General features: G+C 45.5%; 1 protein-coding gene across 2 annotated transcripts in view; it reads left to right on the top strand.

Moving 5' to 3' along the window:
- The window catches only part of LOC147433346 (C2H2 and C2HC zinc fingers superfamily protein), an 82591-nt gene that overhangs the window by 30848 nt on the left and 28804 nt on the right, over positions 1 to 22939 (top strand). The gene's annotated exons all lie outside the window — the stretch shown is intronic.

The following is a 22939-nucleotide window of genomic DNA, read 5'->3' on the forward strand; positions in this document are numbered from 1 at the left end:
AGAATTTTTGCCACTCGCAGCAGAACCATAAGAAGTGGCTGCATTATTGCTACCACCCTTTCTTTGAGAAGCAATAAAAGCCTATTCAACTGCACGCTGGCTAGTCCTGTTTTTTCTGGAAAGTGACTCTTGCAACAGCAATGTGCATAATGCATCAAACTTGACAACTTCTGGATTTCCTTGAGCATCAGTCTCCAAGTACTAGCAAAAGTCTGGTAGGAATCTGGTAAGGCATCAAGAACAGTCTGCACAAGGGAACTGTCTGAAATGACTTCTCCTGCAGAAATAAGTTGCTCATTGATATCCTTGACACTAGCAAGGAAAGTGTCCATATCATCTTCCTCATGCATAATCTTCGACTCCAGCTCTTTACGCAGCAAAGCAATTTTAGCCTCATTGCGACTTGCATAAAGACCACCCAAAATATCCCAAGCCTGTTTTGCAGATTTCGCTGAACGGATGTGAGGAACAATGGTGCGCTTCGCAGACAACGCAATCAATGCATGAGCTGCGTATCCTTTACATCCCAACGAGCTTGTTCTGCCGTAGGCAAAACAACTCTAACAACAGCAATCCTTGCAGCAAGACTTGCAACATCCTCAACATCGCCTACATCCTCAGAACTAGGACGTACATCAATGCCCTGCACAATGTTCGAGACGCCCTTTGACACAAGAACATGTTGCATCATATAAGCCCACATAGGATAGTTGTCCCCATCCAACCTGTCCTCAGCAGCAAACATCTTGAACACATCTGTGTTGTTGTTGTCAGCCATGGTAAATGCTGCACCTGATGTGAAAACTGCCTGAAAATAGGAGAAACGGAGCTATATAGCACAAACCGTAGAAGACTATAAGGCACCTGTTATGCAAAAAACGGCACTGACAGAAATGCTGCACAAAATGACGAAGTAGCATGTGCAATTCTGTTTGTAGTGGAAACGGAGGCCAAAATGAGCCTAAATCGAAAATTTGAGCAGAGCTCTCCCAAAGTATTTGTCGACCTGCAAACGCTCGCCAAAGCTCACTGAAATTAGAGAAAGTAAGCAGGCGTGTACTCGAGCAGCTGGCGACTAAGCTCGGGAGGACGTAACCTGGCTCTGATACCAATTGTTGGAATTAGGGTTGCAGAGAAACACACACAGCTTGGAGAAGACGAAGGAAGCTCAAGGCACACAATAGAGAGTGTATTACTTGGTGTGCAATGGAAAGATAGATAGCCCTAGAGTGATGGGCGTATATACAATGCACGGGGAAAAAACCTCCTAAAGAGGGAAAAAATGCCCCGGCGGTCCTAGTGTGTTCACACACATCACTACCACATGTATATGGTAACAATGGTTTTGTGTTGGAGATGGTTTCATGAATTTTCAGCCATGGAGATTCTTGAAGACGAAAGAAGCAGGACTCTAGACGAAGTTGACGCATCAAAGGAGCCACAGAAGACTTTGAGTCGCTTTCCGCGCGGCCCAAAGAAGCAAGCGTTGCAGACCTTTATGAAGTTCAAGTACCGCTCGACCCACACAACAGAGTGGGCCGGCGAAGAGTCCCTTCCAGGATTCCGGATGCTGTTGGCGATCTCCCTTGACGCCATACAGTTCGGTACCAGTACCTCACTTTGAAAAGGAGGGGATGTCACGTGACACATACCAACCCTATGTGTGCGTGGACAAGCTACACAACAGCAGGGTTCAGTCAGTTCAATCAAGTCTAGATTAGTAGTGATCTGGCACTTTTGTGAGTCTTTTCGTAGACCGTGCATGCCCTGTCACTTAGCATAGATGCATATCCTCCGGTTGCACACAACATGATCATCGGAATTCCCATCAGAATCCATTAGCATCAGTTAGGGGAATTTTCCAGTGCATTTAGCCTATTTTCCTATTTATTGGTTATTTTCACTTATTATTTTTAAGTGACTTTCCAACAAAAGTAGGTAGGGCAATTTTGCTAAGTTAATATATAAGCAAACCCAAGTTAGCACTTTCTGGCAGAAGAGGCAGCAGGAGCTTCCTGCTCAACAGGCAACTTCTCAGCAGTACCCCCCTCAACATCAAGATCCCTCGCCATACCTCCCATCCCCTTGGCGTTTTTTCACAGCATCACCTCGCCTTGAAGCTTCCCCCTTCTGTGTTTTTTCACAGCATCACCTCGCCTTGAAGCTTCCCCCTTCTGGCGACAGTTCCCTTGCATGATCGACCCACAGCACTCTCAGCCCAGCGTTTTTCATTGCAAAAGCGCTACCCCTTCATCAGCGTTTTCCATAGCAAAAACGCCAGCCAATCTCAGCTTGTCCAGCGATTACCACTAACGCTAGGAAATCTGCAGTTCAGCCTTGAAGAAAACACAGGTTTTCAGCCATGACACAGTAGCAGATTCCCCCCAAGAACGTTGTAGATGCTCCCCCATTTTCAGCCATCAAAACGCAGCCAAAACAGTCATTTCAGCCACCAAGAAGACCATGAAAATCAGCAGATAAAAGATCCCAGATTTCAGCCATCAAGTCGTCGTCGTCATCACCGTCGTCGTCATCGGCATAGTCCCATTGCATCAGTCCATTGCATATGCATTGTACACCTTTGTGCAATCAAAGTAGACCACTCTCGCCGACGAGAGTGGGGCCTTCGGAGGAGGGTTTTACAACCTCTCGGTGTTGTATCTCTTCTCTGTCCTACTCTCAGTCTCACTCACTTGCACGCACAATATCCACTCACTTTGTTCGTGATCATAGCATTCTCCATAAGACGAAAAGCTCTCTTTCCCTAAGAACTAAAAGGAACCTTGAGCAATAAAGATCTCTAATCTTGAGAAAATACAACATTCATTCCGCTGCACCTTACAGATGTGCATGCCATTGCTTGGACCTCTTGTTTGAGGATATTGGGAAGCTCCCTTGGATTGCAAAAATTCTTGAAGATGCAACAAAGGTTGTCACATTTGTCACAAGGAAGTCCACTGTCTTGGCATTGTTTCGAATGCTTAGCAAGAAGGAATTGTTGAAGCCATCGGCCGCTCGATTTGCCTACTACTTCATCATGTTGGCTAGTCTTGTGGATGAGAGATGTATGCAAGGTGTGCGTAGGCTTATGATTGATGCAAAATTTGTGAAAATGAAGGCATCCAGGACTGCAAAGGCCATAGTGGTCTCGGACATTGTGTTTAATGCATCCGCCTCAAGTTGATTTTGAAGATTTGTGCTCCCATCTTGAAGATACTTCGTTTGGCTGATAGGGGAGGAGCCACCATGGGGCTTGTGTATGAGCTTACGGATTGCATGGTTGAGCAAATTCAAAACATGCAAGGTATTGATGCGGCAAGGATGCAAGAGATCAAGGACCTATGCATTTATAGATGGAATATGATGCACACACCATTGCATGCTGTGGGATACTTGTTGCATCCTATATGGCGAGGAAGAGGGCAATTCAATGATAGTGAGGTATTCCACGTATGAAATCTTTGGGGGGTCTGAATCGGGCTTATATCGAGCTTCCATACCCGCCCGAGTGAGACGCATGGTTGACGTATGAAAAAACTATGGCTGATTCTGTCGCGATGATCTGCAAAAATGCTGAGGTTGATCTGAAAACCAAAAACGCCAGGGCTGAAAACTGACCTTGCGGGAAAATCTGCTCAGGCTAGGAAATCTGCTGTGTTGCTGTGGGAATCTGCTAATGCTAGGGCTGATCTGCTGTCTACTGTCGCCGAGAATCTGCAAGTGCAAAAACGTTGGCTGATCTGGTGCAAAAACGCTAGGCCTTCTGTTGAGAGAAAATGCCAGAGTTGTCGCGGGGGTTGGTCTTGCTGAGAAGTTGCCTGTTGAGCAAGGTGCTCTTGCTGCCTCTTTTGCCAATTAGTGCTACTCTAGGTTTGCTTGAATACAAACTTACTCAATTTGCCCTATCTACTTTCCAACAAAAGTCACTTAAAAATAATAAGTGAAAAATGTCAAAAATAGGGAAAATAGGCCTATGCACTTTAAAAATGCTATTGATGGGATCTGACTAGAATCTGATGATCATGCTGTGTGCAACGAGAGGATATGCATCTAATCTAAGTGTCTGTACATGCACGGTCTGCGAACAGACTCACAAAAGTGCCAGATCACTTCCTATTCTAGACTGACTTGACTGAACTAAACCCTGGTCATGCTGTAGCTTGTCCACAGTACACACAAGGTTGGATGTGTCACGTGACATCCCCTCCTTTTCAAAGTGAGGTACTGGTACCAAACTGTATGGCGTCGAGGGAGATCGCTAATAGCATCTGAAATCCTGGAAGGGACTCGTCGCCGGCTCACTCTGATGTGTGGGTCGTGCGGCACTTGAATTGCATAAAGGTCTGCAACGCTTGCTTCTTTGGGCCGCGCCGAGAGCGACACAAAGTCTCCTGTGGCTCCTTCGATGCTTCAACTTCGTCTAGAGTCACGCTTCTTCCGTCTTCAAGAATCTCCACGGTTGAAAATTCCTAAAGCCACTTCCAACACAAAAACATGAACATACCCATTCTATGTAAAGTGAGTGGAAAAAATCTTGTCTTCCTTAAAGACTGTGCATGCAATGTAGATGAACAAAGAGATGGAGTGCTAAACCGTTCACCACACACATGCAAACAATGAGATCGACTCTTGTCTTTCTGATCTAAATCAATCAACTGTGGCAATTCACAACGGAAATGCCCATGCTTGGTGCTCAATCTTTCTTGTGTTCTTTTGGAAAATGTGTCAAGCCAAGAAAGAGACATGGAATGTGACTTCCTTGAATGCATACGTTTCAGCTTTTCATGAGAAATCCGCATACATCCGTGCTCATTCATGAGTGAATCGTGCTCAACGTACAATATGTCATGCCTAGGAAAAGGGATTACAGAAAGACGCCGACTAAAATACAGGGAACGATCACGAATGAAACACTTGATCAATGCGTGCTATGAATCATGCGAACACATAATACTTCCTTTGAGGGTTCTTTGGACCTAGGTTCGAGAGCCAAGATCGATTCTTCGGGATCTATCGAATCTTCTTGTGGGGGATGTGTGGACCTTGAAAGCCAAGATCGGTTCTTTGTGATCGATCGAATCTGCAATGAGGTTAGCTTCACTAGAAAAAGCATCCACTAACGCATCATCCTTTTGAACAATCACGTCATCTTCATGCAAATCATCATGCTTGTGAGAAATCACATCTTGATCATGCAAATCATCATGCTTGTCATTGTCATCCAAATCATCATGCATAGAATTGTCATTCAAATCATCATGCTCATCATTATCATTCAATTCATCATGCTTCTCATAATCATGCAAATCTTGTGTGCCATGCTTGGGAGAAGAAGAGACTGAGAGAGTCTCCGTCTTCTGAATCTCTTGCATCTGTGGCTGCACTTGAGAAAAGAGTCGCAATAACTCTTTCATGTGTTGGTCGCTCTTTTCTTTTCTTGCTTAGTTCTCGCAATCAAATTTAGCTTGACTTTCTTTTTCTTCCAAGTCGTACTTACGCTCTATGGTTGCCATTTCTTCTTCGTAGGCCTTTCTGTTTGCTTCTCTTTCTGCTTTTCGTGCTTCGTGGTCTAACTTCATGTCCATCACCATCTTGTCGAAAGCCTCCATAGGAGTTAGTGCAATCCTTGACGTAGATGGGGAAGGGGAGGGTCGAGAAAACCTCCTGGTGGGGAAAATTCTTCTTCGCCTCTCTCATGCTCATCACCTCCAAGCGAAGTATTCATTCCGCTTCGAGTGATGACCATCCACTGAAGTCGTGGGTTCTTGTGGTCTTGGGTTCTTAAGTTCACGAGGAACTTGGGTTCTTGGGGGTCTTGGTTCTTGGGGTTCTTGAGTTCTTGAGGTTCTTGCGGGTCTTGAGGTTCTTCTTTCGCTTGCATCTGTGCTATAGAAGGATCTTCTCTTCACTCGAGTTCTGCTCTTTTCCGCGGGCGCACCCCTTGGCGGCCTTGTGCTCACACCAAGGTTGCTTTTTCCCACCTCACGTCGATTGGCCGGCCGCTAAGTGCACGGTCCGCTCTCAATGAGTGAAAAGAGGCACAAGGGGAGGCTGGACAAGCCCTTCTTTCCCGGGATTCCTGTCACTCTTCAAAAACACGATTAGGAATCGACACGCCCAAGTGAACTTGGGTTCGTGCGACCTCAACAAGAAAAAAAAAATATGTGGTTCTTTTGGTTCTTTCCTTGAGTGATACATAACACTACCAAAGCTCTGATACCAATGTAAGGTGCAACGGAATGAATGTTTGAACTTTGCTCGAGATGAGTGCTCCGAACCGTGCTTAAGGTTCCTTTTGTTCTTATGGAAGGGAGAGCCTTTCATTCTTAATGGGAGAGTGCAATGGATACGAACAAAGTGAATGGACACTGTGCGTGAAGTGCATGATGAGAGATAGAGAGAGAAGAGAATACGACACCAGAGATGTTGTCAACCCTCCTCGAAGGGCCCCACTCTCTATGGCGAGAGCGGTCTACTATTGATTGCACAAATCTCTACAATGCTTGGACTTGCCTGTCACGATTGTAACTATGTTAACAGCAATACATCTACTCCTAGTTGCAGATACGCGAAGTGCCATGCCAAGGAGGACCCCTGCGCTTGGATGGTCACACCCCTTCGCCCAAAGGACGTGTCTCTTCGCCAAAAGCCACACTCCTTCGACGACTGGTCACACCCCTTCGCTCTACGGGTGACTCTTCGCCCAATGGTTGCAGCTCTTCGCCGAAAGGATGTGTCTTTACGTCTACAGCCGCATCTCTTCACCATGAGACGTGTCTTTTCATTTATGTCTCTTCGTCTCCTATATAAGGAGCCCTTGTATCACACATTCAATCAATCAAACACACAAGAGTACAGTTAAAGTTTCTTAAGTCTTAATCATGAGTTTAAGTACTTAATTAAGGATTAGCACCTAGAATCCTCACAGTGGTATCAGAGCAAATTTTTTCCGGGACCCGAAGGTTGTGAGCCTCTCACCCTCACCGCTACCCCCTTCCCCCCCCCCCCCCCCCCCCCCCCCTTTTTCCCGGAGTTGCATGGAAGCAAAAGAAAGATGGAATTCAACTTCTCCCCTGATGGTATGAGGTAACTGATTTAATTCTATACATTAAAAAGTAGTATAAACAGAATGGGGCAGCAGTGTGTGCGAGTGTGTGGCATACCCAGAGTTTGTGTGGCGTACCCGGTGACTTTCAGGACAACTTCTGCTGGAGCCTCTTCGAGCGCCCTTTCCTCGGATAGTACCCCTTCAATCCCATGGTCGCACCCCTTCATGCGAAAGGGTACCATGCCGGCAGGTGCCACCTCTTCCCAATGCTCGCACCCCTTGGAAGTGCCCCTTTAGTTTGAAGAGTTCGCACTCCTTCCCAAGGATTGCACCCCTTCACGCGAACGGTTCTCAAATCAGTTGGCGCCATGAGAAGCGCAGATGGGCTGAATTTCTGCAAACGTTGGCTGCAAATCTGAAAAGCTGGCTGAATTCTGCTCGCAAGGCTGAATTTCTGAAGCGCTGGCAGATTTAACACTTTCACGCGAACGGTTCTCAAATCAGTTGGCGCCATGAGAAGCGCAGATGGGCTGAATTTCTGCAAACGTTGGCTGCAAATCTGAAAAGCTGGCTGAATTCTGCTCGCAAGGCTGAATTTCTGAAGCGCTGGCAGATTTAACACTTTATCGCTGGCTGAAACGTCACCTCATGCTGAAACGCTGCCTTCTAATTTGCAAGCGCTGGCTGTTTTACGCTGCCAATAGACTTTCGCTGGACTTATTTCTACGCTGGCTGGGTCTTTCTGTTTTTACGCTGGGTAATTTTTAGATTATTCAAGTGACCTTAAGTCACTTGATTTAAGTTGGCCGCCCAAAGACCCAATTTTTTTTAAAACCATGTGAACTCACTCACTTGATAAAAAAAAAACCCAAATAAACTAACTTAAAAGAACAAAGAGAAAACCCACCCGCGTTGGCCTTGTGCACACTCTGCGCGCAGTACCTTTCGCCGATGAGAGCAGTTGGATAACCTATCAGACAAAATTCCCCGATGAAATCTTGCCCGAGAATTCCACTACACATGAAGTGTTCGTGATTCCGGATTCTTATGCTCAGAGCCGGAAGTGATAATTATTCCCGATCTCCCGACTCGAGAGCGCGAACTTGTTCCAGAGAGATTTTCCGCTCACGGAGCACCCGTCCCAGAACCTGTTCCCGAAACAGAATCTACATCTGTTCAAGAGTTCCTTTTGAGGCGTAACCATGCCGAATTCTCAGGATGGAGGTGGTCAATCTGACGATGCCCTTACTCTTATTAAGGAGCATATGGCCACACTTTCCATAAGCCTCGCATCACTTCACACTCGCTTGGATGAGATGCACATGGAAAACACTTCTCGAAGTCGACATGTTGTTTCTCGAACTACTAATGTAGCATCTTCAACACATTCTTCCGAACCTTCATTGGACGAACCAAACGAACCAAACGAACCAAACGAACCAGACCCACTGAAGAGGTAGACAATCGCGAACTTCAATTACTTCATAAAATTTTTAATGCTGCACAGAAGAAGCAGCTTGATGTTAAACTGCCGGAACCGTATAATGGTCACCGCGACAAGCGCGTGTTGGACCAATGGCTGTTCAAAATGGAGGTTTACTTATCGAACACGGACTTAGTCGAGAGTAAAAAAGTTGCACTCGCTAGTTCTCTACTCAAGGACACAACATTTCTTTGGTGGCAACGACGGGTTGCTGATGGTAAAAACACACCTTCTTGGGATAAATTCCGGTGTGCTATTCGCAAGGCGTTTGAGCTTGCCAATGCGGATTTTCATACCCGGTCCTCTCTTCGCCACCTGAACCAGACAGGTTCCTTGGCCGCGTACATCACAGAGTTCCAAAGGCTAACTCTGGAGATAGAGACCCTTAGTCCCTCTGATAAACTTCACAGCTTTATCGACGGACTCGAACCCAACCTGAAGGATGATGTGCACAAATACAACCCTACCACCTTGGATGCTGCAATTGCCTATGTGGAGCGTCTTGGCGATACTCGGCACCCTACACGGAATTTTCTCCCTTGTAACAGACCTTCAAATAGCGCTCGCTTTTCACAGCGCGATCGGAGAGACAACTATAGCCAAAGTCAGCAACATCAGTCTCAGTTCAGACAGCAAGCAACGCAACCTTATTCAACTTTAAGGTTCTATTCTCAAGATCGACAATCTGAAAGCAGATCTTCTTCACATGTTCCTCCACTTGATCGTGGTAAAGAATGTGATTTTTCTCAAGATCGGCATTCCAATCCTAAGCAAGTCTCTTCGTCAAATGCATCTTCGATTTCAAAGAAGGAAGGATTATGTACAATTTGCAGTGGTGACCATAGATGGTATCAATGTCCAAAGAGACCAAATCCGTCTAATTTGAAAAGAAATTCCAACGCGGAAACATCATCGAATGTTGAACAACCAGATTCTGCTAAGGATAAAGGAAAATCTGTGGTCAATACGATTCGTGTCTCAGAGGATACGACTATTCTTATGAAGGATGCCCAGTGCAATTCTTCAGTTTTGGAGCCTCTCTCAAAGCAAGTTTTGAGCCTTGTTGGAACACTTAATGGTAGCTCCATCAATACTAAAGTCGCGTCTCTTCACCATGAGACCTGTCTTTTCATTTATGTCCCTTCGTCTCTTATATAAGGAGCCCTTGTATCACACATTCAATCAATCAAACACAGAGTCTTCTAAGTCTTGTCTCGAGTACAGTTCAAGTTTCTTAAATCTTAATCGTGAGTTTAAGTACTTAATTAAGGATTAGCACCTAGAATCCTCACATTGCCGACGATGTCGACGACGATGAGGACGACGACGAGACTGGCTGAAATCTGAAAATACTAAGGGCTGAAATCTGCAAATCTTTATCTGCTGAATTCTGACTCTATGTCGGCGACGATGTGACGACGACGCGCTGAAAACGCAGATGCTGAAATCTGCGTTTTCCGGGCTGAAACTGCAAACTTCGATGGATCTCCAGTGCGGCGAGGAACTGCTGCATGAAGGTGAGATCTGCAAGGTTCGGGACTTCTTCTGCGAGTGCTAAAGGTTGAAAACTGAAAACGCTGGTCCTATGGCTGATTCTGTCGCGATGATCTGCAAAACCGCTGAGGTTGATCTGCAAACCCAAAAATGCTAGGGCTGAGAATTGACCTTGAGGGAAAATCTGCTGTCTTGCTGTGGGAATCTGCTAACGCTAGGGCTGATCTGTTGTCTACTGTCGCCGGGAATCTGCAAGTGCAAAAACACTGGTTGATCTGGTGCAAAAATGCTAGGCCTTCTGTTGAGAGAAAACGCCAGAGTTGTCGCGGGGGTTGGTCTTGCTAAGAGTTGCCTGTTGAGCAAGGTGCTCCTGCTGCTTCTTCTGCCAATTAGTGCTACTCTAGGTTTGCTTATATACAAACTTACTCAATTTGCCCTACCTACTTTCCAACAAAAGTCACTTAAAAATAATAAGTGAAAAATGTCAAAAATAGGAAAAATAGGCCTATGCATTGTAAAAATGCTACTAATGGGAGTTGACTGGAATCTGATGGTCATGCTGTGTTCAACCTGAGGATATGCATCTAATCTAAGTGTCTGCCACTGTCTGGACATGCACGGTCTGTGAACAGACTCACAAAAGTGCCAGATCACTTCCTATTCTAGACTGACTTGACTGAACTGAACCGTGGTCATGTTGTAGCTTGTCCACGGACACACAGGGTTGGATATGTCACGTGACACTGGGTGTGATGGCTAATTTTACTACGCCGGAATATCAAGAGTTTCGATCTGGACGATAGGAGAAGCCAACTCCTTATCAAAAGAGCCGAAAGGAGAAGCCAACTCCTTAACAAAAAAGAGAAAACAGATTCTACCTCGAAATTTCCCTCGGAATTTTTTTAAAGCTAATTTGAGTTGTTTTGCAGATATGCTGTAATCGCAGACGATTACTTTCTTTCAAGAGGGGGGGATGTCACAAACTGTTGACGTGTCAAGCCATTGAAGAGCGGAGCCAACCTACAGATCCCGGCCGAGGGGCCTAAACCGTAAGTGAAGCAGCAATAGCAGCATAAGAAGTTTTACCAACTTGCAAAGTCTTGCTGAGTGGCCTATTTTTAAGAAGAGTTACCACCAACTTGGGACCCGTCCGATGGGGTCCAAGTGACCTAAAGAAAATACATAAAGCAGGACACACACACACACACACACACACACACACACACACACACACACACACACACACACACACACACACACACACACACACACACACATAGTGTGAGAGTAAGGAGCAGAAAGAGTGTGAGCCACGAGCGTTGAAAACGTTGGAGGGAGAGAGAGAGAGAAAACACAAGTGCTCTGCAAATGATGCTCTCAATACACAATCTGAATGACTACAAAACCCTAAGCATTTTATTTATAGAATTTTAGGTTGAGGTAGGGCAAAAAGGTGTAACTGGTGCAAAAAGTATAAAAGCCCAAAAATGGCTAAAAATGTGTGCACCCAGCTAGCTCAGAAAATGACCTGCCGGACATGTGCTAAAAGTGTCCGCCCATGCAATCTACATGATGTGCGATGGGTGGCCAACGCGGGACAATCACTAGCCGTAGAAAATGGCGAAGCAACGGTCCCTCTCAGCATCGTATGCTGAGACAACACAGAGGAGTCAAAGGTGAGAAGCCAAAGTCCGCTGAGGTACAGCCTTCGTGAAGATGTTTGCTGCATTGTCCGTTGTAGGAACATACTCCAAATGAAGATCTCCAGTCAAAACCTGCTCCCGAACATAGTGGTATTGCACCTCAATGTGCTTTGTCTGAGCGTGAAAGATAGGGTTCTTGGCAATAGCGATGCAACTCTGATTGTCGCACAAAAGACAAGTCGTAGCAGTATGGGGAAAACACAACTCTCCCAATAATCTCCGTAGGCATATGGCCTCACAAGCAGCATAACAAGCTGCCCTGTACTCCACCTTTGTAGAAGATAGCGCAATGGTGGGTTGCCGCTTGCTGAGTGTGAAAACTACTCCTATAGTAGAGCGCCGAGTATCTGGATTTCCTGCCCAATTTGAATCGCACCAACCAAGTAAGGTGTGAGCGACCATAGAACACACCATGGTCCAAGGTGCCGCTGATGTACCGCAAAGTACGCTGGGCACACTGCAAATGTCGCTGACGAGGTTGGGTGTTGAAGGAACTGAGGACAGAAATTGTGTAACAGATGTCTAAGTCAGCCATACGAGGCAACCAACAACATTCCTGTACTGCTCCATGTCAATCCGTGGGGAGGATAGTGAAGCTATACGTTCTCTCCAGGCTCAAGATGAGTGCCAATTGGTCTGCAGCATGTCATCTGGAATCTTTCCAGGATAGCATTCGCATACTTCCGCTGAGAAAAGAAGATGCCGTTTGGTGTTTGAAAAATCTGGAATCCAAGAAAATAGTGAAGAAGCCCAAGTTCAGTTATCTTGAAACGCGTCTCCGTAGCTTTCATGATCAACTTGATCCTGTTGGTCTAAGAAACTGTGAAAATGAGATCGTCCACATAGACAATCACTATCGCAACCAAAGAGCCATCAGAGACAACATAACAGTTGGAATCTGATGAGGTATGCCGTAACCCCAGCTTCACGAGAAATTGGTCAAGTGTGAGGTGCCACTGTCGTCCAGCCTGCTTCAGTCCATACAATGCTTTCCACAACTGATAGACCCAATCCTCCTTGCCTGGTATACGAAACCTAGGAGGTTGCTCCACATAAACTTCTTTATCCAAATCTCCATTCAGAAACGCACTTTTGACATCCATCTGGAAGATAGACCAACCAAATTTTCTGCGAGAGCAAACATAGAGAAAGAAACTGTAGAGTAGAGCCAACCAGGTACTAACTTCTCCTTGTGCGGTGGGACCGCCTCCACCGGAGGAGAACCATCATCCATATCAGAATCGGAATATAACATGGCATGATCGGGTGAAGTAGCTGGTTGGGGTGTAGAGGGTACATGAATAGGGATAGAGGTAGGATCAGGTGTAGGAGGTGGACGAGGAGGAGGTAGGGAAGGTATAGGCTTGGATGCTGCCCCTCTGCAGGTGTGCTAAAAATCTCCATGAAAGTCACATCATGGCTAACTGTGGTGGTCTTGGTGTCATGATCATAAAGCTGGTATCCATCAGACTCCCGTGAATAGCACAGGAAGATGAGCTTCTTCGCCTTAAAGTCTAACTTATGTCGCTTCTCCTTTGGCACATGGACAAAGGCCGGACACCCAAAAACTCGAAAGTGTGAGATCTAGGGCTTGCGCCTGTTGTAAGCCTGATAAGGAGTCATGTCCTACAAAGCATGGGTAGGAGAACGGTTATGGATGAAAACCGCCGTGCTGCACGCCTTTGCCGAGTAAACCCAGGGCAAAGAAGCATGCGCAAGCATCGCACGAGCCATCTCCATGATAGTCTGATTCTTCCGCTCAACAACTCGGTTTTGGGAAGGAGTCTAAGGAGTAGTTAGTTTGCGCTGGATGCCCTTTGACTTGCACCACTCTGCAAAGTCCTTCGAGGTGAACTCACCCCCTCTGTCTGAGCGAATACATTTGACGTGCATGTCCTTCTCCTTTTCAACCATTGTCTTCCAATTTCGAACGAAAATTGAAAGCCTCCGACTTGAGCTTTAGGAACCAAGCCCAAGTGTACCTGCTGAAATCATCCACAAGCACAAGCAAAAACTGTGAGCCAGAAAATGAAGGAGTTCTTATCGGGCCACATAGATCAATGTGAACCAGTGCAAGTGGTGCTGAAGCTCTGTTGGATGCCTGCTTCAGAAAGGCAACCTTGTGTTGCTTGCCCATCTGGCAAGCCTCGCATACGCCTGATACCGGTCGTAGAATCAAAAATGGTGACTGTGCCACTCCTAAAGTGTATACAGAGAGGAGGTTGAAGGCCATGTCCGGAACGTAAAGCGTCTCCACTGAACTGAACTTCGGGTCTGAGGTAGAACGAAAGAGGGTAATCTGGCGTGTGCTAGACACTGGAATCTCATGGTTGTCACCCATAGTGACGGTTTGCCGGTGAGTCTCCCTGAGAGAGCTAAACCATGACTGTTGGGGAGTCATGTGAGTGATGGCTCCACTGTCAACAACCCAAGTACCTGACTGCGATGTAGCAAGAGCGTGGGCCGTCGTCGCCACAAGAGCGGTCCCCGCCGTCTCGTGAGGCTACAAACTGCAGTCGAGGCTGTCTGTTTCTCGTTGTTGGCCTCGTCTTGCTTCTTCTTTCTGCATTCTGATTCTCTGTGCCCTTTCTTGTGGCAATGGTACCATGCGATGTCCTTGTTCTTGTTCTTCTTCTTCTTCTTACCTTTACATTTCTTGTTACCTCCTTGAGCTATCAAAGCTCCTTTTGCATCAACAGCACCTCCGGCTCGGAATGCGGAGTGCCCCTCAATCTGTCCAAGGGAAGGGAGAATCTCGTCCTAGGTGGGAAAAGAGGTACGTCTAGATGTCAGCAAACTTTGAAAATAGGGATCAAAGCGTGGGGGAAGCTTGAATAGTAAGAGGCTAGCCATGCGTGCCGAGGTGATGTTGCCTCCGGCAGAGACAAGGTCGTCCCAGACTTCTTGCATGCGGCGGGTCAACCCATCAAGTGAATTGAAATCCTTGAACTGGAGGTTGCTCAACTCCCATTCAAGTGTGATTTGTCTGGCAAATGAGGTCTCCTCAAACTGGTCAAGAATGTGTCTCCACAATGGATGTACATGCTCCTCTTTGGAAACTTCCTTCGTGATGCGGTCCGAGAGGTTCATCATAATAAAGGTGAAGACTCGTATGTCTTGATCCACCCACTTGTCGATCTGGGCCTAAGTGGAGGTGGGAAGGGAAGGTTGAGTAGCCGAGTGGGTGAAATCATTCAACCATTCCCAGAGTCGATGGTAGGCAATAATTGTGCGTACTCGTGTCCTCCACACAGAATAGTTGTGTAAATCAAACTTCTTCTCCTCAGCAAACTGGGTGAGGGCATAATTGTTGGATGTAGCGTTGGCAGATGCGGACGTTGCCGCAAAAGTGGAAGTGGCCGTAGTCACAGAAGAGGTAGTGGCCCCCTTCTGGGACTGTTGTTGTCCCTTCTGCTTCTGATTCGACATGTCGCGTGCTCAGAGAGAAGTCCCAAAGGTAAATCGATAAGATCGCAAGTCGTCGATGAAGGTACCATTCCCAAGGCTATAGCAGTCCAAGATAACCGCACGGACAACCACCGGATGGTATCCTGACGAGCAAGGGATGGTTCAACTGCACAAGAAGTAAAAATTTAGCGTGTTGTCCGCCCAAAAAACGCTGCAAAGGGTGCTGAAAACGCTAAAACGCTACTGTAATAGAGATTTCAGTGTGCTTGTACGCCACCGGTCGGTGCGGGGACGTCGCAGAGTGTTAAGAGGAGAGGGTTCTTGCACTTTTCAGCCGTCGAGGGGCTGAAAACAGAGAAGAAACAACAAGTAATAAGTACCGAAAATGGTGCCGATTGGGTGTAGATACCTGCCCAAGGTGTAGATCTGTAAGTTCCAGGCAGTGTAGAAGACTCCTGGGTATTCCTTGGCCGCTCCCTTAGGTGCACAAGATCAGCGTTTTGTGGAAAACGTCGCAAGTCACCAAAAAATGCCAGCAAAGATGGAAAAATGCAGCAAGATTTGCAAAATGCAGATTTGTCCAAAAAACGCTAGCAGATGTTCGGTGCCGGTTTGGTGCGATTCTGTTGTAAGAGGGAAGCGCCAAAGGAATGTAGATCAAGGCTACGGATGCAAAAACGCTGCTGTTCTTGCAAAAAACGCTAGGGTTGAAAAAACACTGATCAACGTTTTTGAGTTTTGCCACATCGAAAATCGGCAGAAGTGCTAGCGCTAGCCTTAGGAGGAGGGATCGATGCAGATTCTCCACGTCTTGGCGATTGATACCATGTGAGAGTGAGCAGCGGAAAGAGTGTGAGCCACGTGTGCCGAAAACGCTGGAGGGAGAGAGAGAGAGAGAGAGAAAACATAAGTGCTCTGCAAATGATGCTCTCAATACACAATTTGAATGACTAAAGACCCTAAGCATTCTATTTATAGAATCTTAGGTTGAGGTAGAGCAAAAATGTGTAACTTGTGCAAAAAACATAAAAGCCCAGAACTGACTAAAAATGTGTGCACCCAGCCAGGCTCAGAATATGACCGTTTTCGGACACGTGCTAAAGTCTGCTTATGCAATCTACATGATGTGCGATGGGTGGCCAACCCGGGACAATCACTAGCCGTACAAAATGGCGAAGCAACGGTGTTGTAACTCTTACACATAGAAGGACTTGCGTATTCAGTTGATGATGGCAGCAGGCTGTACGGACGCTCTGACTTTGAGTTGACTTGCTGACGTGGTAGCTTGTACGGATTTTCGCGTTTCACGTTGAGTGTGCTGACGTGGAAGCCTGTACGAATTTCCGTGATTTACACTGGCTGATTTTCAGCGCCAGCTTTTGGTCCAGTTCCTTTTGAGTTTCAAGCTTTTCATGTAAAGTGCTTTTCAAGGCCAAGGGCCTTTAAATATGTGCAGAGGGCTCATTCTCTGACATGCTTCAATGAGAAGGTGTAGAGCGCGAGTACCGGCATTGTACTGAGTTCAAGTAATATAAAGAAATACCGAAAGGGGCGCCAAGGTTTGGGGCCAATACTCTCTGGGGTCGAATTCCACCATTGCGTGTCGCGTGTGCTCTCTCTCTTTCAGTTTCAGTTGTTATTGAAGTGCTACAAGTCTGTTCAGTATGTTCTTTTCTATTGGCACAGTTGGAGTGTGAAGAGGAGATTGGACAGGCAACGAGGAGTTCTTGGTGTGGCTCGGGGATATTTTGTGAAGCTTTTTGAAGGGCGAGGTGGAAGATCAGTTTTTTTCCAAACCTTGTGTCTATGAGATGACTCCCCCTTGGTAAAGTGCTAACGACAACGATCAACCAATGGCTATGGAAAGTGCATCTACCAGTACCTAGTTAGCGGCCTATGTATGGACGAAGTTCTCAAGGAAGCCGTCCATTTGTTTGGCTCGGGATTGTGAAACCAAAAGCAAATGTACGAGTTTGCTAGAGGAAAGAGGCAAAGGCAAGCTTGACAAGGATGACAATACTAGTGCTCAATTAGCTGTCTCAGTATCCACGAGGTCTGAGAGCCGTTGTTATAAATGCGAGAAGACACTTTGTTTGGCTCGGGAATGCAAAGTCAAAGGCAAAAGCGGGAACTCATAAAAGGACAAAGGCAAAGGCAAGCTGGATAGAGATAACGGTGATAAAGATTTGACAAATTTCTAGACAGGCGGCCATTGCTGCCACTAGCTTCAGTCAGGGAGATTCTTGTGAGTGGTAGAGAGGGGCAAACAATGCTTCCTACAAATGATTTGGATCCATGTGTTGGGAGTTCAAGTTATCGATGTTTGAACTCGTGGGTCGGAGTTCAATGACATGCATCTGCAAGGAACCAATACGACCACATATCTAAAACACTATGGATGAGTGTACCAATCCATTGTTGTTAGCCGGATTATTGACAACATGTGTTTCAAAGTTCATTGTCTAGGAAAGTTTGGACGTGATGTGTTCAGAGTTCATGAATGGGGATTCTTGGACGTAGTGTGTTCCACAATTCAATTTTCTATGAGGCAACTGGTGCTCAAGATGACAAGTTGGGGATAGCATAACCGAGGTGTATCCAGTAATCCAAGGCCTTTTGCTACGGTATCCATGGTAGCTTCTTCATCGACTTGGTCTTCCTACATATGTCCACTATGAGTTGGAGAGACTCGAGAGGGTGTTGAAGTTGTAGCATCTCAAGTGAATGGCCCAATGTGATCCCATTTTTTTTTTTGGGCTTTAGGTATTTATTTTACTTATTTGTCAAATCTTGCGTAGAGCAATGGGGAGAATACATGAGAGAGAAAGAGAGAGCTAGCATCTCAAGTGAATGTCCCAATGTGATTTATGAAAGTGCGAAGCAGAAGGTACCGGTAGGTGCCCGTCACGATGTGGTGCAAGATTGGAGCAAGAAGCAGGAGGCATAGAGCAGCAGAGAGCTAGCGCTAGAGATCGAAGCAGGGAGAGAGAGAGAGAGCTCACGTTTTTGGGGAAAACTCAATAAGTGAGTTTTGGGTTTTCCCATTTTTATTATAAGTGACTTTAAAAAAATGTTTCCAGGTTCACAAAGTATAAAAATGTACAAAAAGGGGTTATTTAGGCCTTTAACCCAACAACCTCCCACTTAAAGGCATAAATGACGCCTTTAAGTTAACCAACTCCCACCAGCTGTATGCAATGCTCATGTTGAGCCTTAGCAAGACTCTTGGTGAGAACATCTGCAGGGTTATCCTGTGTATGGATCTTAGTCAAGGTGACTAGACCATCCTCCAATACCTGTCGTATGAAGTGGTACCAGTAAGGTGCAGCGGAAGTGAATGTTGAACTCTCCTCAAGATGAGTGCTCCGAACTGTGCTTAAGGGTTCCTTTTACTTACGGAAGGGAGAGCCTTCCGTACCTTTAGTGAGTGTGCAATGGACACAAACAAAGCGGTGAACACTGTGAATGAAGGTACATGAGACTGAGAGATAGAGAGAGAAGAAAATACGATACCAGAATGTTGTCAAACCCTCCTCCGAAGGCCACACTCTCTATGGCGAGAGTGGTCTACCTATGATTGCACAAATGTCTACAATGCTTGGACTTGCCGACGATGTGGACGACGATGAGGATGACGACGAGACGACTGAAATCTGAAAATGCTAATGGCTAAAATCTGCAAATCTTTATCTGCTGAATTCTGACTCTATGTTGATGACGACGATGCGACGACGACGCGTTGAAAACGCAGATGCTGAAATCTGCGTTTTCCGGGTTGAAACTATAAACCTTGATGGATTTTACCGTGCGGCGAGGATCTCCTGTGGGAAGGTGAGATTTGCGAGGTTCGGGGGTTCTACTGCGATGCTTGACTGCTGAAAACTGAAAACGCTGGTCTTCTTGTTGGTCTTGTCGCGAAGGTTTGCAAAAAAACTGAGGTTGGACTGCAAACCAAAAACTATAGGGGCTGAAATCTGTCCTTGCTGAGGAAAACTGCTAACGCTAGGGCTGATCTGTTGTTGTGGGGGAAATCTGCTAACGCTAGGGCTGATTTGCTGTTTACTGTCGCCGTGAATGTGCAAGTGCAAAAATGCTGGCTGATCTGATGCAAAAAGGCTAGGCCTTTTGCAATGCTGAAAACGCTAGAGTTGTCGCCGGGGTTGGTCTTGCTGAGAAGTTGCCTGTTGAGCAAGGTGCTCCTGCTGCCTCTTCTGCCAAAAAGTGCTAGCGCTAGGTTTTCTTATATACAAACTTAGTAAATTTGCCCTACCTAGTTTCCAGCAAAAGTCACTTAAAAATAATAAGTGAAAAATGTCAAAAATAGGAAAAATAGGTCTATGCACTGTAAAACTGCTCTTGATGGGTTTTGATGGAAATCTGATGATCATGCTGTGTGCAACCAGAGCATATGCATCTAATCTAAGTGTCTGGACATGCACGGTCTGCGAACAGACTCACAAAAGTGTCAGATCACTTCCTATTCTAGATTGACTTGACTGAACTGAACCTTGATCATGTTGTAGCTTGTCCACGGACACATAGGGTTGGATGTGTCACGCGACAGTACCGCACATCTATGTGTTTGGTACGCGCATGAAACATGGCATTTTTGGCTAAATAGACAGCACTCTGGCTATCACAACCCAACACGGATGTATGAGCAGGCATGCCAAGTTCTTTTGCAAGTCTGTCCAACCAAATGGCCTCCTTTGAAGCCTCTGTGGCTGAAATATATTCAGCCTCAGTAGTACTCAATGCCAAAATTTTCTGCAACCTAGAACACCAAGAGACTGCACCACTAGCAATGACAAATACATATCCACTTGCATACAATATCCCTGCAACTGTAAGTCACTTTGATTGTGTACCTTTCAAATATCTCAGAATGCATTTGACAGCTTCCCAATGCGCTTTGCAGGATTCGACATGTATCGACTAACAACTCCCACTGCATAAGCAATGTCGGGACGAGTGGCAACCATAGTATACATAAGAGAACCACAAGCTGATGCATGAGGGATTCCCTTCATCGCTTTCAATGCCACCTCATCCTCTGGGCAATCTGCTTTGCTAAGCTTAGTGTATGGAGGTAAAGGTACCCCAAGAGACTTAGCATTAGCCATATTAAATCTGTCAAGTACTTTTGCAATGTATCTTTCTTGAGATAAAAACAACAATTTTAGCTTTCTATCTCTTTAATACGCATGCCCAAAATATGCTCTGCATCACCCAAATCCTTCATAGCAAATGCTGAATATAGCTTACGTTTCAGAGCATCAAGACTAGTCTTATGTTTCCTGGCAAGCAGCATGCCATCAACATAGAGAACAAATGATGGGACTACCATCTTCATCCCTTTTTGTATACAAACAATGATCTGCATGGTTGCGTTTAAAGCCTCGAGACAGCATAAAAGTGTCAAACACCACTGCCGTGATGATTGTCTCAAACCATACATAGCCCTTTTCAGTTTGCATACAAGTTCCTCGCGTGTAGGAACTACAAAACCTTTAGGTTGTTTCATGTATATGTCCTCTTCAATGTCACCATGCAAAAACGCTGTCTTTACATCCATTTGATTTAATTCCAATCTCAAGCACCTGTATTCAGATTTTTTTCACTTAATTTGTCGCGACAAACATCAATACATGTGATCCCACAACTTGGGTGCACCTGCGTATTGCTGTTTTGACCTATAATACGTTGTAAATCACCTGTTTTGACCTAAAAACAGCCTATTTTGGAACTTTTGGGTAGTTTTGGTGACCTTTTCGACCCCGGAAGCAAGGTGCTTTGCGATGGAAGCGAAATTGATCGTGTGAGAGCAATTTTAACTTGCTGTCGAGCAGACTGCACAGGGCTGTTTTGAAACCCTAGGGCTCTGATACCAGTTGAAAGCGCGAAGCAAAAGGTACCGGTGGGTGCGCGTCGTGATGTAGTGCAAGATTGGAGCAAGAAGCAGGAGACATAGAGCAACAGAGAGCTAGCGCTAGAGATCGAAGCAGGGAGAGAGAGAGAGCTCACGTTTTTGGGGAAAACTCAATAAGTGAGTTTTGGGTTTTCCCACTTTTATTATAAGTGATTTAAAAAAAATGTGTCCAGGTTCACAAAGTATAAAAATGTACAAAAAGGGGTTATTTAGGCCTTTAACCCAACAATTTATGTATTTATTTTACTTATTTGTCAAATCTTGGGTAGGGCAATTTGCCTAAGCTAGTATATAAGCACACTTAGCCCCCACTGTATTATAATCAATTCATGGCCAAGGTTGGTAGGTTTAGCTCTCTCTCTCTCTCTCTCTCTCTCTCTCTCTCTCTCTCTCTCTCTCTCTCTCTCTCGCATTCTCCCCATTGCTCAACGATTCCGCATCGTTGACTTTGACAGCCTACACCTATAAATCGTGGTGCGATTTGTTGCTGACTTGGCGGACTGCCACGTCAGTGTTGTATTGAAATGCCAAGTCATTAGTTCGGCCGATTCTCCCTCTCTTTGCTGTTGGGTTCTTGGTTGCCACGTCATTACTTTGTGACTTATTTCCCCCTTAGGAGAAGAGTAATCGTCCTCGATAACATCTACCAAACACACAATAAACAGTTCATAAGCTCAGTAGGCACTGATTCTATGTAACCATGCACTAGCACAAAGAACACTAGTCATTGAACAATCTCAATCACCTTCACATCACTATCCTCGTCGAGATCATTGACATGAATCGTGATTATTATAACTTATTTAGCCAACATCTATATCGCGCTTATCCGTAGTGGATGTCTTGATGCACTAAATCTCGTCACTCAAGATTCATATCACCTCACTGGAAATCATTATAAAACGGTGCAGACATTTCATCTTACACATGTCTCAAACAAACACACATTGCAAGAGTACATGAATGAATTTGTTTTAAAAGAATTCCAACTATAACATTCTTACATCATGGAAGTCAATCTATGTACATATCATATAAAGTCACTATGCAGAGTATTGCTAGCTTGTTAGCACCCCAAAATGTCTAAGATGCAATCTGTGACAAGGGAGTGGAGTGTCTCCCTTCTTTTGTAGCACACACACACTGCATTAAATTCAACCACCGATTCGACATGCACTTTTGGAATAGTTGGCTAAATCAAAAGCCTCTAGTATTAAGGTCTCAATAGACTCACATGAAATGCATTGTGAATCTTCCAAGTATCTGGCAACTTCAGTTTGAAGGATATATCGTTGATCTTTTATGAAATCTGCAAGGGCTCGTAGTATCGCATACTTAGCTTTAGATAAAGCCTCTTAATAGTGAAGATATTTTCTGTTTGAGGAAGAAGACGGAGGATGAGGAGGTGGTGGCGGTGAGTCGAAGGTGGAGGTCCAAAAGGCAATGGTTGTTGCACTATGTGAGTAACTTGCACTTTGATATGCTGCCTGGAGAGGAGCCTTCCATGCAGCCGCATCAGCACATCCAAACCCCTCGGCCGCTCCATCAACCTTACTGTTCTGCCACGTCACGAAGTCTGAATGTCCTGCCATGTCATCAGACGGTGACAATGTCCTTGACACCCCTTTTCATTGTCACTTGACACTCCTTTTTTAACATGTGCAATAGAATTGCTATACACATGCAGTAATTGCTTTCAACAGTCGCCGAACGTTGTTCTAGGTCCAATATTTGGCTAGGATGACATTGGTGGTGATGTGATAGTATCCAGTCACTACCAAGCATGATGGAGGAGCTGATGGTTTTATTTCCTTGTGAATCACTACCACGAGTCTTAAACTTGCGGCTTTCTTTATAAATGAATTTGGGTTTTT

Source organism: Adiantum capillus-veneris, chromosome 20 (assembly GCF_014529385.1).
Source record: "Adiantum capillus-veneris isolate H3 chromosome 20, ASM1452938v2, whole genome shotgun sequence".
Classification (NCBI taxonomy): domain Eukaryota; kingdom Viridiplantae; phylum Streptophyta; class Polypodiopsida; order Polypodiales; family Pteridaceae; genus Adiantum; species Adiantum capillus-veneris.